A 16265-nucleotide genomic window follows, 5' to 3' on the forward strand; every position below is an offset into this window, starting at 1 on the left:
CAACTCTTTTCCGCCCAGATTAATTGCTCACATATCTCCTGCTTTCTCCACTGAGACCCAATTCTGGTTTTTCATACCTAAAGCTCCCCAGCATGCCTGTGTGACACAATGCACATATTTTGTAATGTGTGAATGGGTGCTTCCATACTCTGATTTGCTCTAAAACCATTGCGGGAACTTAATCTCGGTGCTGTTGTATATTTATGAGTATCTGGATAAAAAATACATTAGTGAATCCATTCCACTATTAAATATACACAATGAGGGACCTGCAAGAAACTTCTGTGTGTGTCTCTCCCCCCCCCTCACTTCTCACAGTTCCTTTCACTCCTCCATTTCCTTACTTTTTGTTTATTGAATGCCACTCCTTATCTCTTTCTGCCCCCACCCCATCAGTCTGTCTTTCTTTTTCTCTCTGCATCTACCCCACAACTCTTTCTTTCTCCCTCTTTCTGATATCTACTCCACCACTCTTCCTCTTTATCTCTCTCTCTGATCCCCACCCCATTGCTCTTTCTCTCTCTGGCCACCCTGGGTTTGAAAATACCTGTGAGGGACAGTTGAGCCTTGGACAGGTGGGTTTAGGGAGAGGGGAAACCTCTGGACAGTATAATGCTATGCAGTCCACCTTCAAAAGCAGCCATTTTCTCTAGGAGATGTGGAATGAATGAATGAATGAATGAATGAATGAATGAATGAATGAATGAATGAATGAATGAATGAATGAATGAATGAAAAGCAAGCAATTTATGTAGTCTGGAGATCAGTTGTTATTCCAAGAGATCTCCAGCCCCCACCTGGAATTTCGAACACGACTGTATCAAGTAAAAATCGATCAAGATTGGATTGTCAACAAAAAAATGTTACAAATTTCTTACAGTAACATTCAAACTCATATAATGACTCAGCAGTATGTACATACAAAACCATCAACTCTTAATCCTCTGGTGTAATCAGAGAACATCAGGCTCATTCTAAGAGAGTCCAGATGTCTTTCAGCCACAGTTAATTAGTATCCTTCAAGGTCGATGTGGATTCTTTGATATAAAATAAGGTTAACTCTCATAAAGATAACTGTGAACTTGCCAGTCTCTGGTAGATGTCTGGCCTTGTCGTGTCTTTGTGGGTTTGTAGTCTATTCAGCGACCACTGAATTCTCACACTGTGAATATTCTCATAATTCCAGAATTATTCCAGCTGCACAAGTGCTACTTCTCAGCCATTCTCACACGGAAGACCGAGGTTTCCTTCTAGGAACCAATGCAGGGTTTTCTGCCCAAGAACAAATTCTGCCTTTCCCCATCATTGCTGTTCTGCCAACCAATGCAGCGTGCTCTGTCTCCCATGCAGATTTTTGTCTCCCACCCCAAGCACTGGGCAGGCTGTGGTACTCAAGAGTATTTATCCATTATCTAAGTTCTCTTTCTCTTTCTCTCTCTCTCTCCCTCCCGCTCCCTCATATGCTTCTTAACATATTAAGCAAGTGGCTAAAATATAAAAAACCTAGACCACATATGAATGGCTGTGAAAATCAATAACAAGGGGATAAAATTTCACAACTGAAAGAGTGATAGGTCTATTACTATCCTCTAATAAAAGAAGTAATGTGTCTGCTTGATCTATGTTATCTAATTCTGTGTCTTTTTTATTAAAGCCACTGAAAAGAAAGGTAACATGACTTGGAATTATGGAGTAGGAATGGCATCATGGCTGCCACGAGGACCACCAGTCAGCCCCCTGCATAGCTGGAGGAGGCAGGAGGGAGGCAGCTGTTCAATGATTAACAAGCTTATCAATTTTCTGCACTGTTAGCGTTTCTCCAAAAGATAACACAAGAATTTGTTTGTGGGCTCATCTGAGGATGAAATTTTGTATATCTATATTAAAAGGGTTATGAATACCCAATGAACACAGGACTGTAAAAAGGTGTTTTTCTTCAGCAGATCACTTTTCTCAGACTCAGTCCGGAAGGCAGATAAAACATTGTCCTATTTTTTAATTTCTGTCTGTCTGTCTGTCTGTCTGTCTGTCTGTCTGTCTGTCTGTCTGTCTGTCTGTCTGTCTGTCTGTCTGTCTGTCTGTCTGTCTGTCTGTTGGTGTTTTTGACTGTGGGTCCACATCTGAATTTTAGACAGACGAGATAGTTTTCACATGGGATGCACCTCTGTTAAAAGGAGATTTCACCCCCCCCCTCCCTTTTTTTAGTATAGCTCGAGGGTGTTCCTAATGTAATTAATGTCAGGAAGACATTATCCTTCTTCAGTGGGCTACAAAGACATGTAGTAGAGACTCTTTGAATTCCTGTTGGAAATTTATAGTGCCTGTTGATGTCTTAGTTTTACAGTATAGAACAGGGGTAGGGAACCTGCGGCTCTCCAGATGTTCAGGAACTACAATTCCCATATTTCTGGCACTTGTGGTGGCCATGCTGGTAAACTGATGGGAATTAGTCCCTAATTTTATGGAGCCCTTCACCTATTATAACATATGGCACCTCAGAATTTCGGTAGCTTCATGGTGAAATTTCCATATTAGTGTAATTCTGTACAGGTATTGCTGAAATAAAAGGAGTCATGTTTAGGGTTGCTAAATCTCTCAGATGGGAGGGAGATCTGTTGCTGGCAGCCCTCTTGCCCTGCTGCTGCTCAGGGGGCTGGTGGAGAAAAAATGGGTTGGAAGCGCCAGTGCTGGCACATAGTGATGTCACATCCAGCATGAACTGGATGTGATATCATTATGTAGGGGTCATGCTCCAGAATTCGCCCCAAACTCCTGGGCAAAGTTTTGGACAAATACTCAAGGGTCACCACTACTTGATGATATTGCTTTCAGATGTACGCTAGAAGTGATACATGCCCTGTTACTAGTTGGATACATGCCCTGTTACTAGTTATGAATAAGTTCATGTAGGGTTGCCTTCCCCAAAAGTACTCAGGTTTTAACAACTTGTGGACTGAATAGACTAAACAGACTAGGTACCACAGACACATTGCTAGAGTTGAAATGCCCACAGTTTTATTGGTTACAGCTGACTGTGGCCCTTTCCCCACTTTCCTTAAGCCCCGCGCTACTCTCCTAAAGTAGCACGGGGTTCAGCTGCCCTCCCCACTTCAGGGGCGGTGAGAACACAGCCGCCCCGACACTGCCTCTCTCCCGCCCCCTCGACGCGCAAAATTCCTGGCGCCTTTTGAAATGGCACCTTTTGACGACCCCGCACAGACCGGGGGTCATGGGGAAGCCGGGGCGCGCGCCAGGAATTGCGTGCTCCGGGAATTGCCTGCAGCAACCCTCGGGCAAAGGTGAGTGGGGAAAGGGCCTGTGACAGAGCTTTGGCTAGCATAAGGCAGCAGATTCAGGCACTGGCCAACCTGCCTGCTGACTGATGGACACATGTCACCCCACCCTTTTGCTGAGGCATACTGTGAAATGGCAGGATACAGGATTCCACACGGGTGCAAACTACTGCATGGCATCCCCTGCTACTTGAGAGTGAGGGAACCCTGACAGTCTGTGAACTCTGGGTATGTCACCCCAAAATCCCTTAAGGGGATACCCAAGGGTGTAAGAAATGGGCACATAGGCCATGTTCCCCTCCAAAATAGACTCAGTTCAATGCCAATACTGCCAGGACACAGTTGTGACCATGCAAAATAAAGAACATTAACGTGACGTGACACCAAATAAATGCAACAGCCCAACACACAAAATGAAATGCATAACCACAACAGACAGAGCAGCTGTGGAGTCAGAGAGCTGACTTTAGCCTGCAGTACAGCAGGGCCTCCCTTAAACCTGGCAGGGGAGACCTGAGAGAAAACTCCCTCCCCACTGTCCAACAACTGGTGTCCTGACCAGGGCAGGTCAGCTTCTGATTGGCTGGATGGGGAGGTGAGACTGCTTAACTTGAAGAGGCTGCTTATCTGCATTACTAGCAGCAGACAGACTCCACCATGTTTTGCCCTCCTCCCTATCCCATGCACCTCAAGCAAGGATGAGACCCATGCTTCTGGCAGACTTCACTATATTTATATATATGCACCTTATATCAGCACCTTATATCAAGCATGCATTATGTGAAAGCTTTTGTTAGCCTTTCTTTCTTTCTTTCTTTCTTTCTTTCTTTCTTTCTTTCTTTCTTTCTTTCTTTCTTTCTTTCTTCCTTTCTTCCTTTCTTCCTTTCTTTCTTTCTTTCTTTCTTTCTTTCTTTCTTCCTTGCTTCCTTCCTTCCTTCCTTGCTTCCTTCCTTCCTTCCTTCCTTCCTTCCTTCCTTCCTTTCTTTCTTTCTTTCTTTCTTTCTTTCTTTCTTTCTTTCTTTCTTTCTTTCTTTCTTTCTTTCTTTCTTCCTTCCTTCCTTCCTTCCTTCCTTCCTTCCTTCCTTCCTTCCTTCCTTCCTTCCTTCCTTCCTTCCTTCCTTCCTTCCTTCCTTCCTTCCTTCCTTCCTTCCTTCCTTCCTTCCTTCCTTTCTTTCTTTCTTTCTTTCTTTCTCAAATTGCACTGTTTCCATCTTTAAAGTTCCTGGAGCTGCACTGCTGCTGCTTTCGTCTTCTATCTCTCCAAGATTTTGTGTTACGCACAAAGTCTGTAGCTTAAATTTGCCTATATCGGCTGTATAAAATCTTGACATTTATTGCACAAATTCAAAACTAGAGAAAAGGGAGGGGTGGAAGAAAGATAGTAAATCCCTTGTCGTGGTTAATAATTCATCTTTGATAATGTACTTCAGGAGGAAATTGTTATCAGGTTTCCTTGTTACAGCTTTAAAAATAACTTTGGTATGAATATACAGTCCAATGACATGTTTGTTACATCTTCTCTGCTTGGTGGCTTCATGTGTCATCACTGGGAAAAATAGTGGCTTGTTAGAAAACTGAGATAAACTGAGTTGTGCTTGACTTCTTTGTGGTCGGATTTGAAGGAAGTGCAAAACAACCTTCCCACTCTCTGAGACAAATCTTTTTGAACTTCCGTTGACACAATTTGCACATAATGTTTCTGATGTTACCATTTTGCTCATCATGTAGAAAAACTAGTGGAATTTGTCCCATAGTAGCTTTCCATTTCTAAATGAAATAGTTAAGTTACAATACCCTACCATTTTGAACAGATAGCTTTGTTAAAATGTAATTTTTGTTACCTATAAGTATCCCATTAGCTGGCATCTTTTGGGGGCCAAAACAGATACAACACTGAATGCTTCATAAAAGGAACTTTCTACCATTTTAAAAACTCAATAACAAATTACTAGACCCTAATTTTAAAAGCCAGCATGGTGTAGTCAGTGGTTAAGAGCACTGAACTGTAATCTGGAGAACTGGGTTCAATTCCCGACTCCTCAACATGAAGGCTGATGTGGGACCTTTGACCAGTCACAGTTCTCTCAGAAGTCTCTCAGCCCATGAAGAGACCAACAAACTACCTCTGAACATCTCTGTGGGGTTGCCATGAGCCTGCTGTGACTTAATGGCACTTTCTACTACCACCAGACCCTAATTTTGGGATTGAAGCCAGGCTGCAGGGCAGGGAGGACATTTAACCTCTCTCTTAGTGGTTGCAAATAGTTGTTAACCCTGAAGAAGAAAACAGGCTGTTATTTTCAGCTTTTTCACCACTTCTAGGACTAACTACATTAGTGGTGGGTTTTCTATCAATGAAACTTCTCAATGAAACTTCATCTTGGCTGGCTTTGCACCAGCATGAAGGATAGCACCAAAGTCCTCAACCCTCGCGGTTAACAGTATATCCAGTGATGCTAAATCACCTGCTGGTATGGTTCAACATCTGACCACAAAGTGTGATTCATATAGTCACATGTTTGACAAACTGTATTTGAAAAGTTTTTTTCATGTGATCAATCACACCAAAAACAGCAGCAGCAGCAAAAAATAGCTGATGGTATACATGAATTGTCATACTGTTTTTCTATTGGGCTTTCTGCTTTCCCCATCCATCACGATGTCTTCTAGCGCTGGCCATTTAGTAAAGCCATCTCAACTCTTTTAAGGGGGGTTGCCCCCCCAACCCAGGCTATTCGGCTGAGCCAAAAGCCTGGTGCTGAAAAACCCCAATAGATTTTGCTTTTTAAAGCCTTTTTAGCTGCCTTGGGTGCAGGTTGGGTGACCCAATCCTCCTTTGCCTCTTGTGGACCTGTTTCGGACTTTGCAAGTGGTGAAAAAGCCAGCAAGGCTGCCTGGGAGGTGGGGTGGGGTGGGTGGGATTCCTGTGTCTTTCCACAAGCAACCTTCCCTCCCTGCTTGTTAAACCAGTTCCAAATTTCGCAAGTGGGGAGACAGCTACAATCCCCCCCATTCAGTTGTGTGGGGCTAGTCTTTTTCAGATTCAGCTTTTTCCCAAAAATAAACATTTTCACATCTTTTCAAGCCAAATCCCAGAAAATACAAATAAATGGTCCTGTCCATTTCTGCTGCTCACCACATTATTCAAGTACTTAAAATATTCATGTTTCATTCACAGTTAATGACTTACAGATCTGAAAGCTCTCTCTCTATTCCTGATGGATGTCTTGTTGGAAGTGAAGGACTGTGTGCTGTTTCCTGCCTCAGAGATAGTCGGAGACTTACCATTAAGTCAGATAGCTAGAGAGGGTCAATGGCCGGTTCTGCATGGGCCATAAAAGTGTAAAAACGCCCGTAAAAACACCATTGTTTGGGAGGACTTCGCACAGCAGCCGCAGATGGAGTGAAGCCACAATGGCCCACCTCCCCCACAATAGCATTTTTCTACACTCTATGAGCGAGTCTTTTGAAAAATGGCGATGTCCATCCTGTGCCTCTTTAGTTCCCCTCTTACCTCTTCCCAGCTGCCAACATTCTGCAGAGGCCAGGGGACATGCCTCCTGGCCTCCAGCCCCAGAGGCGTCACCATGGCAAGGTGTGTCCCCTGGCTTCTGCAGGGTTCAGATGCCAGTCTGTCCCTGCCGGGAGAAGGTAAGAGGGGAACTAAAGCAGCGGGCCCTGTGCAGAGGTGGCCCCATGAGCCGCTGGGGTACCAGCACTGTTCACAGGACAGCATGCGAATGGCACCGCTGCTCCCTGGGAAATGTAGTTCCCACCAGAACAGGAAGGCCTGTTCTCCAGCCTGCTTGGTTCTCTAAAGTAAGTGTGTGGGGGGGCGTGGGGGGTGCCGCAGGGAGGGGAAAGGGGAGCGGCCGGAGGGATTTTGCACCCCCACGTGATCTAACTCCATGTGCCCCCCGTCCCTTGGGAGCTTCCCCGCAGCCTTCGATGTGGACTACTACTTTCCTTCCTGCTTCTCCTCCCCTCTCCACCATTCTTATACACACTCTCCATCTTGCACCATGTGTGAAAAGAGATGCAGACAGCATCCCTCACCATCCAGTTAGACAGATTAGAATAGAGAACCTATCTCTTCACTTTTCTATCCAGAATGGAATTCACTAAGAAAGACTCCTCTTATTAGTCAGAAACTATGAACTGGCTCCAAGCTTTTTTTGTTGCCAGCACACACATGCATGGGTAAGCTTCGCTGTGTTTTGCCTCAGTGCACTGTGCTTGTAATGCAAAAGTATCTCTTGCCAGAGAGAATGACCAACAACACAAGTTGCCTGTGAACATATAAAGCTGCTTGTCCCAGTGCTGGATTCAAGAACATCAAAAACATCAAGGTAATCTGTTATGAGAGGCTACATCTGCAGTCCACTGTAATACATTTGAATGTGGATTGCGTTTCTGAAAAGTTGTAGCCTGTTTGGGAGCTCACAATGATTGGGCATACTGGGTCTTTGGCATTAGGAGAAATGTACCCAGGCAGCAGCAGCAGAAGAAGCAATAGCAGAAGAAGCAGCAACAGCAGCTGAAGAGGAGGAGGAGGAGGAGGAGCAGCAGCAGCAGCAGCAGCAGCTACATTAGAGGCTGCCCAACAGACTTCGGTGTGATTAGCGAGCCTGATGGTTTCTGCACTCACTGTGTGGATCAATAGCATTGCCCAAAGAGTATATTACATTGTTATCCCTCCCTTTCCCCAGGGAGTTCATGATTGTATACAGGCCACCCCCATTTTATGCTCACAATTAAACTTGAGCTTAAATTGAGAGGTAGTAACAGGCCCATAGTCACCTCATGAGCTTCTTGGCAGAGGATTTGAACCCAGGACTCCCCAGTCTGACACTCTAACCACTTCACAAATTACTGCTTCACCTTTCCTATTTTTGAGCCCTGGAATTAAACGCAGGTTCATAAATTAAGCCCCGGTTCAATCTCAATCCCAATTCAGTTGGAAATATCATTTCTAGAAGTAGCATAATTCCGGAGCCAGAAAGAGGAGGCATCCATTAATTAGAAGAGGCAGTATTTGGTTAGTTTATTAAAAAGTTGTCTTCAAAAAAAAATAAACAAATGGATTTGACCAAACCCCTATCACTCAGGAGATACAAAAATCAATAGTAATTCATTTCTAGAAATGTCATTTGCTTCTTAAGCTATAAACCGCACAAGGTAAATCACAGAGCTCTGCACACAGAGACCAGATCCATTATACCCCAGCAGGCTTCATGCTGGAATCAGCTTTATGTATTCTTAAATGGCTGCTAGAGGGGGGAGGAGAGAGAGATATCCCAGGATAAAGCAGATTTTGAAACAGCCCCATTTGTATGATGTTGCTGGCCATGTGCCTCTCTTTTCTTCCCTGACAGAGGTAGCTAAATCTCCTTGATGCTCACCATGCCACAGGACAGATTATTTGCATTAGACTTAATCTTCGGGTGGCTCTGTATGTGTCTAAAGCATGGCGAGAAACTATAGGGTGATGCTAAGGCTTTTCAACACGCTTGCTGTAAAGCATGATTTAAACATTAGCATAATTCAAACTGGTAGGTGGGATTTTTAGCTATAATCCTTTCCCTGTGTTCCATGAATGGACCATCTTTTCCCTTGACAAGACCGAAGATGAACTGCCTCAGTTGCTGTGTCTCTTCTGCATCCACTGAGGCCTCTGAATAATAAAGAACAGCCCCTGACTTTGTTCTTTGCCCTGCCTCGTGCATCTATCTACATTATTTTTCTTTTTAACAAACCCCAGCTTCTTCTGTCCTCTTGTGTTCATTTTGCTGAGTGAAAACCAAAACAAATACTACATTTCAGTTGTGAAGGCTTTTGAAAAGGAAAAAAAATGGGAAGAAAAGAACACAGAAAACGAATTGAACATGGGTTGAAAATACAGGAACAAAAAAGTGTTTACAATAGTGTATTGCTGTGAGAAGAATGTGAAACCCTTTTCAAATGTAGATCTCCAGCAGAGGTTGTTAAATATAAACTTGGGATTTCAGAGACATTCAATTGTTTCCAGTTCTCCACAATTTGTTTCAGTGAGACTTGGAACCTAGCCAGATGAGGTGCTGACAGAGCAGCGATCATATCTTTGCAGAAACAGTGGCCAAACTGGACCCCAGTTCACGTTTAAGCTGTGTTGAATCTAAACACTCACACAGCCTGCACCAACACACCTAATTATTAGTTCTGGAAGAAAAGCAGGCATCCATCTTTTGCCTGTCTTTTCGTTTCTTCCAAGGCTAACAGTGAAACGAGGAGATGGTTTTGATTGGCCACTCAGTGTGCATGTGGGGAAAGCTCAACACAAGAGTGCCAGTTTTGAGTTGGGAATAGGTTGCCATCTCCCCTGTACTACAAACGATTGCCGGACAATAGAGATCAATTTGCCTGGACAAAATGGCTGCTTTGGACAGTTGACTTTATGGCATTTGATCCTGCTAAGGTTCCTCCCCTCCCCCCCTCCCAGAGGTGGGATACAGCAGGTTCTCACAGGTTTCTGAGAGTAGGTTACTAATTATTTGTGTGTGCTGAGAGGGGGTTACGAATTGGTGATTTTGCCATGTGATTTTTGCCTTAGTTACCCCCCTCCTCTCAACAGTAGCATGCAGAACTTGAAGCAGTCTAGCAGGAAGTGCACTGGCGTGCGTGGCAGCCTGTGCCTGCGTGCATTTGTTTCCCACCCAAGGACCGGTGCAGTGGATGCGTCCTTGCCACAGCCCCGCCCAGGAATGCCCCACCCCCAGAATGCCCGACCATGGCCCCATCGTGCCCTGCCCAGCCCCATTGGCGCTACGCCACAGTTTGAATCCCACCACCTGCCCCCTCCCCAAATTCTGCCTTTGCCAGGCGACACCCCCCAAATCTCCAGGTATTTCCCAACTAAGAGCAGGCAACTAGTTGGGAAATATCTAGAGATTTGGGGGAAGGAGCCTAAAGTAGATGGGGTTTCGGGAGAGGAAGGACATCAGCAGGACGCGATGCCGTAGAGTCCACCCTCCAAAACAGCCATTTTTCTTCAGGAGAATTGATCACTGTATCTGGAGATCAGTTGTAATTCCAGATCTCCAGACAGGAATAACAATGAATACATTGCATAAGATAAAAAAAAATTAAGTGGCCTGCACAAATCCTTTGACTGACCAACCAGTTCAAAGCATTGCAAGCAGATTAATTTCTCCGTGATCCAATAAAAGGTTTTGACAAAAATTGTTGAAGTCATAAAAATTACCCCTGCAGGAAACCCAGAGGGTGGAAGTCACAATTCTGCTGCGAATTCTTGTCAAAAGCATCAATTATATAGATGCATCTGTGGTTCCCTGGTCCCCAGAATTATAGTTGAGGATTTCAGTGTGCCCATAATTGGGTCATGATGATGAAAACACTTCTTCATGTGTAATGTGTAAGGCTGTTACAGCTGGCATAAAATCAAATATTTAGTTACCTGTCCTCCATTATATACAGAAGCATGGGATATTTATGATTCAGTGAAATATTTAGCCAGCACATTGAACTGCTTATACCCTACCATTAGAAAATAGGATGAAATGTGCCTCACATACAGAAAATGTATTTTTAATATAAATCTATGTGCACTGAAATATTTATACAGCCTGGTGAACTCTGTAGATTGTTTTCAATCGGCAGGTTCTGGATATATCATATTCAAATGTGCTTGTTATCCAAAGAGGTATACAAGCCCAGCTCAAATGCACTGGTTCACTCACTGAGCTGACTCATCCGATCAGCCGTATCTCAGCCTTACTTCACCCCTCTGGAGTATTGTGTCCCTCTTGGGTCACTGAAGGAGGACAGCTGCAGGGATCTGATAAATTATTTTGTTCGCAATCACAGCTAGGGCTTGGCTAAGCTTTAGCACATAAAAGGAGCAGATTTTGGTGCATATTCATAAGGCAAAAATAGGGAAAGCAAGCTTTCCGACACTGTTGATTCACATTAGCATGCCAGTGTGGGGTCTGGACTGATCTTTGCTGTTGCTGTCATCCTTGCTTCACACTGTTTCCTTTACATTATCAGTATGATTGGCTGTCAGAGGCCTAAAACTCCAGATTTACACGGAAACTGAAGGAGTCCAGATTCCAATTTGTCAACACATTTGCTTGTGAACAGGATGGTCCTTTCCATACAAATCACCTAAAATGTTTCTTAAGCGTTTTCACTCCCCCCCACACACACACACAATGTATGTCTGCACTCACCCCCTCAAAATGATCCATGGGTGCCATTACGTGATCCCCCTCTTTTTTGAGGTAGATGTTGAATTGATGTTCCAGTGCTTCACAGCCTTGTGCTGTAATTCTCTACACCTCATATACTCAATGCTTCAAAGATGAGCCCCCCAGAAATGATACCAAAAAAGAGAAAAGAAATGGTGCCAATAAACAGGCAATGTGGAACAGAATGAACTCAGAAAATGGCACCACCGAGAAAGTCCGGGGATGGCACAGAAGCATGGAAAACAACATAAGCAGATCACCTGGGCCCAGGTGATCTGCTTATGTTGTTTTCCATGCTCTGATAACAATCGAACTTTCTCGGTGGTGCCATTTTCTGAGTTCATTCTGTTCCACATCTGAAGATGTTTTGAAAATGTTTCAACCAAATAATTGTTTTAGAAGGACATTCATTTAACTGTTTTGAAGTTGCAAATAAAATATTTTGGAAACCAAAGGGGGAAAAGAACAGTGTGGAATTCCATGGAGGAAAGATTTTATTTCCTGCCTCAAAACGTGTGGAAGGGGCCCAGATTTGCCGAACCACAATTGAAGTCAACATGTCTTGCACCATTCAACTGAGATCCCAGTTTTAAATATTTCTGCCAGTACTTCCACATGGAAATTGCAGGCATTGTAGTGTATGGTATCCATGGACCAGTATTGGTGGAACAATGGGATAGAGTCTCTGTCAAATTTTTCAGACTGATAACCACTTAGACTGTGCCGAGAACCCACTTATAGTAAACTCCAGAGAGGAGACCAATTCTGGTATGGCATTGATTCCTAAATTCTCATAGTTTTATAGACTCTTTGACAGTTTTCTGAAATCAAACACCTCAATATCGATCCCTTCCAGTCTGGCTTCCGTGCTGGGCATGGGACGGGAGAGACCGTCCTAAATCGCCCGTCCGCGGATCATGCTCACTGTCATACAACTCCAACCCTGGCAGATTAGGGCTGTTATTTTGTTGTTAGATCTTACCGCAGCGTTTGATGTGGTTGATCATGACCTTTTGGTACACCGCCTGGCTGTTTCTGGGGTCTGGGGCACTGTCCTTCAGTGGATTGCCTCGTTCCTTTGGGATAGGGGTCAGCAGGTGTGGCGTGGGGGACCAGGCTTCCCGAAGGTGCCCGCTGGATTGCGGTGTACCCCAGGGGGCCTTGCTATACCACTGACTCTTGGCCCATTAACATCTACATGCGACCCCTTGCTTGGTTGGTGCGGGCTTTTGGAGCTGAACAGTTTGCCATGTATACTGAAGTGACACTACCAGCTCATTCTGATGATGGAGGGCGGTACGGCCTCGGCCCTTGTGAGCTCTAGCATTGTTTTGGGAGGCGATCGCTGGTTGGTTGAAACAGAGCAGGTTGAAACTAAATCCATCAAAAGAGCGGAGGAGGTCCTCTGGCTGGAGCCATGATGGGGACAAGGCCGCCCGGAGAGTTTCCAGCACGCCCGGTATTGGAGGAATGTCTCTAACCCCCATCTCCCTGGCTTGCAGCCTGGGGGTCCGCCTGGACTCTTCTTTTTCTATGGAGAGCCAGGTGGCCCATGTTACCCAGTTGCCTTTTTTCACCTTCCCCAGGCCTGACGACTGGCCCCTATCTCTCCCAGACCCCGACCTACAGCCACTGTGATCAATGCAGCTGTCACCTCCACAGGCTAGACTATTAGTAACTCCCCTCTACGCAGGCCTCCCCTTGCGACTGATCCGGGAAACTAAAACCCCAGGTCCAGAATGCAGCGTGGCGACTTCTGGTGGGTAGTTCTTTTTTTCGTGAGCATATCCCCACCCCCGATGTTAGCGCCCGCCTGCACGGGCTCCCAGTGGAATTCCGGGTCACTTTCAAGGTGTTGGTATTAACCTTTAAGGGCCCTCACAGCTTGGGACCCTCATACCTTCGTGACCGTCTCACCCCATATGTCCCAAGTAGGCCTCTGCAGTCAGCAGAGGCCAATTCCTGAGTAGTCCCCTGGCCCCTCCACTTGATGCTGACTGGCTGCAGGCCAGGGCTTTGCAGCCCTGGCCCTGCCTGGAAGTAAGGAACACCCGTCCATCAGATCTGCAGGACCTTGGAGAATTCCACAGTGCCTGTAAAATGGTTCTGTTCCACCGGGCTTTTGGTGAGGCCGGCCGCAGACCCCCCCCCTTCGGGATACCCCTATGTTGTGTGCCATTTCATCATTGGCACGCCCAATATAATATCTAATCAACACTGCTACCCCCGCCCGGCCTTGGGTTTGAGCGCAACACATTTTTATAATCTTATTGTTATGTATATTGTACTGATGCTGCTAGTTTTATGAATTTTGTAAATTGTTTTAACCTGCTCTAATTTATTTTATTCAGTGTATTGTTGTTTTGGCCATTGTATGTTTGGCCCAGTGTACACCGCCCAGAGCCCTTCGGGGGTGGGCGGTTTATAAATTTGATATATAAATAAATAAATATATTATTATTAGCTTCTTTTAAAGTGTGGCCTTAGCTTTAGTTTGTCCATTTTTGTTGGAAATTGATTTGAGCAATGGCAAAAAAATGTAGCAAATACATAGTGTTGAGGTCAGTTAAAACACCTTCTATCTTAGGAGTGTGGGTATTTTTTTAAAAAAATTCCTTCATTCACATTCATCGATGATGAAGTGATCCTAATAATATCTAAATACAATTCTCAGTTTTTTAAAAATACAATAGAATGCAGCTCAATAACTCCTTTCTTTTAGGAGAATATATGGACAAGTATAAGAAAATATATTTTACAATTTTTACAGACATCAGGGCATATTATTATTATCAAAAGAAGGCTGAAAACAAAAAATTAAACTATGTTATGACTGCTGATGACAATAAATCCTCCCTGTTAGCTGCTTATTAAGTATAAGAGGGGAGGCACCATCCAGAAGGGGTCCCCCATATGCCCAAATACAGAAGGTGATCTTGGCCAGGCACCTAAACTCCTGCAGAGTTGATGCATGGCAAACGTCTGAAACACTCTCACCCTGGAGGTCCACCAGACATTGACTTTGCATGAGTTTAGGTGCCAAGACCACCCTCTGTACCCAGGCATACTGGTGACCCCTTCTTGGTGGTGGCTCCATAACTTCCCCTCCCTCCCCACTTATACTGTCTGTTATTTTTGGTACCAGTACCAACTCTCTCCTGGATTAGCCCCAGTCTCAGCCCAAACAATAAATATCAGCATATTTGTTGGGGTGGGTTCTGTGTGTGCTGGGTGTTTATGTATTTTTAGGAGGGGGGGCTAGGGTGGGGGATGGAGATGGTTGATTAAAGAGTTTTTGGAATGGTTTTATATAATTGTATTATTTTTATGGTGTTTCTATGATTCTACCTCACCCAGGGACTCTGGTGTTGGGCGGGAAGTAAATCTACAGAAAATAAAGCAATAAACAAACATGGTTCGATGAGAAAGTGGTTGCAACCAATGTTTAACCACTACCTATGGCTAAGGGGAGGTCTGCAGACAAAACTCTGAGCACTTTTCTCAAACAAAAATTGATGCACGTTTTATTTACATGCCAAAGGTTATATGTTATGTAAGGTGGAAAGCCGTTTCGCCTTTGCCAGGTCAACAATATCTGACTTGATTACTCTAAACCAGGGTCTGCAACCTGCGGCTCTCCAGTTGTTCATGAACTACAATTCCCATCAGCTCCTGCCAGCATGGTCAATTGCATTCATAAAACAATTGGCCATGCTGACAGGGGCTGATGGGAATTGTAGTTCATGAACATCTGGAGAGCCACAGGTTGCAGACCCCTGCTTTAAACCAAGTAAAAAGATAGAAAATACAGTTAAGAACATACATTTCCAAGCAGTAATTTCAGGTCACTATTGGCGAATCTGGCTCTGCAAAAGAAGGATTGATAGGTTTCACCTCTTTAACATTTATTGGTGACCATATTAAAAGACTGTAGAGAATTGGATGGGTTCCAGTTTCAGAGCATAATCTTGAGATCTGGAAGACCGTCCAACTATTATGATTATATACTATATACATTCCACTATGTAATAGAGGTTACCAGGGTAAATGGTTTTTTTTAATGTGTCTCAGCATTGTTATTAGCATAGTATGGGTGTGTTAGTACTTTACAGAAGATACCTGGCTAAACATTTGCATTTGCATGGAAGGCAGATGTCATCCTTTGATGACTTCATTGTGCTACACACAAGAAATTTTCTTACCCCCTGGCTGCCCTGGGAAGGTTATGAAGACAAAATATTAAGGTCACACTATACACATGCCTCCAATCTGTGTTCATTAGCCTGGATAAACAGAATCTCTTAGAGTAATTCCACAACACTTTTGACATTTATTCATATGCACCCAATGCTTTGGAAAGATGCAAGGTAATGGCAGTAGTGATATATCCATTGCAAACTCATCCATAAAAAGACCCCACTGAGATTTGTTTTAAAATAATAATGGGAAAAAACCCTCAGTCAGTACTAGCATTTAAATCACCAAATATCTCCTTAACAAATAAACAGACATTTTTGTAAGTATCCCCCCCCCACCCTTACAAGACTGAGGCAGATTGAGAAGCTAAAACAACTCTGGAACAAACTGAGTTGAGCAGTCCCTCTATCAACACCATAGGACATGCTTAGCTCACCCCACCCATCAACAACAATGATTAACATTGTTCTTCCATAGCTAAAAGCATGCTGAGTCACGTGGTTACTGGTGCACTCAAAGGTGTCATGGG

This window comes from Sphaerodactylus townsendi, linkage group LG09 (assembly GCF_021028975.2).
Source record: "Sphaerodactylus townsendi isolate TG3544 linkage group LG09, MPM_Stown_v2.3, whole genome shotgun sequence".
NCBI classification, from domain to species: Eukaryota; Metazoa; Chordata; class Lepidosauria; order Squamata; family Sphaerodactylidae; genus Sphaerodactylus; species Sphaerodactylus townsendi.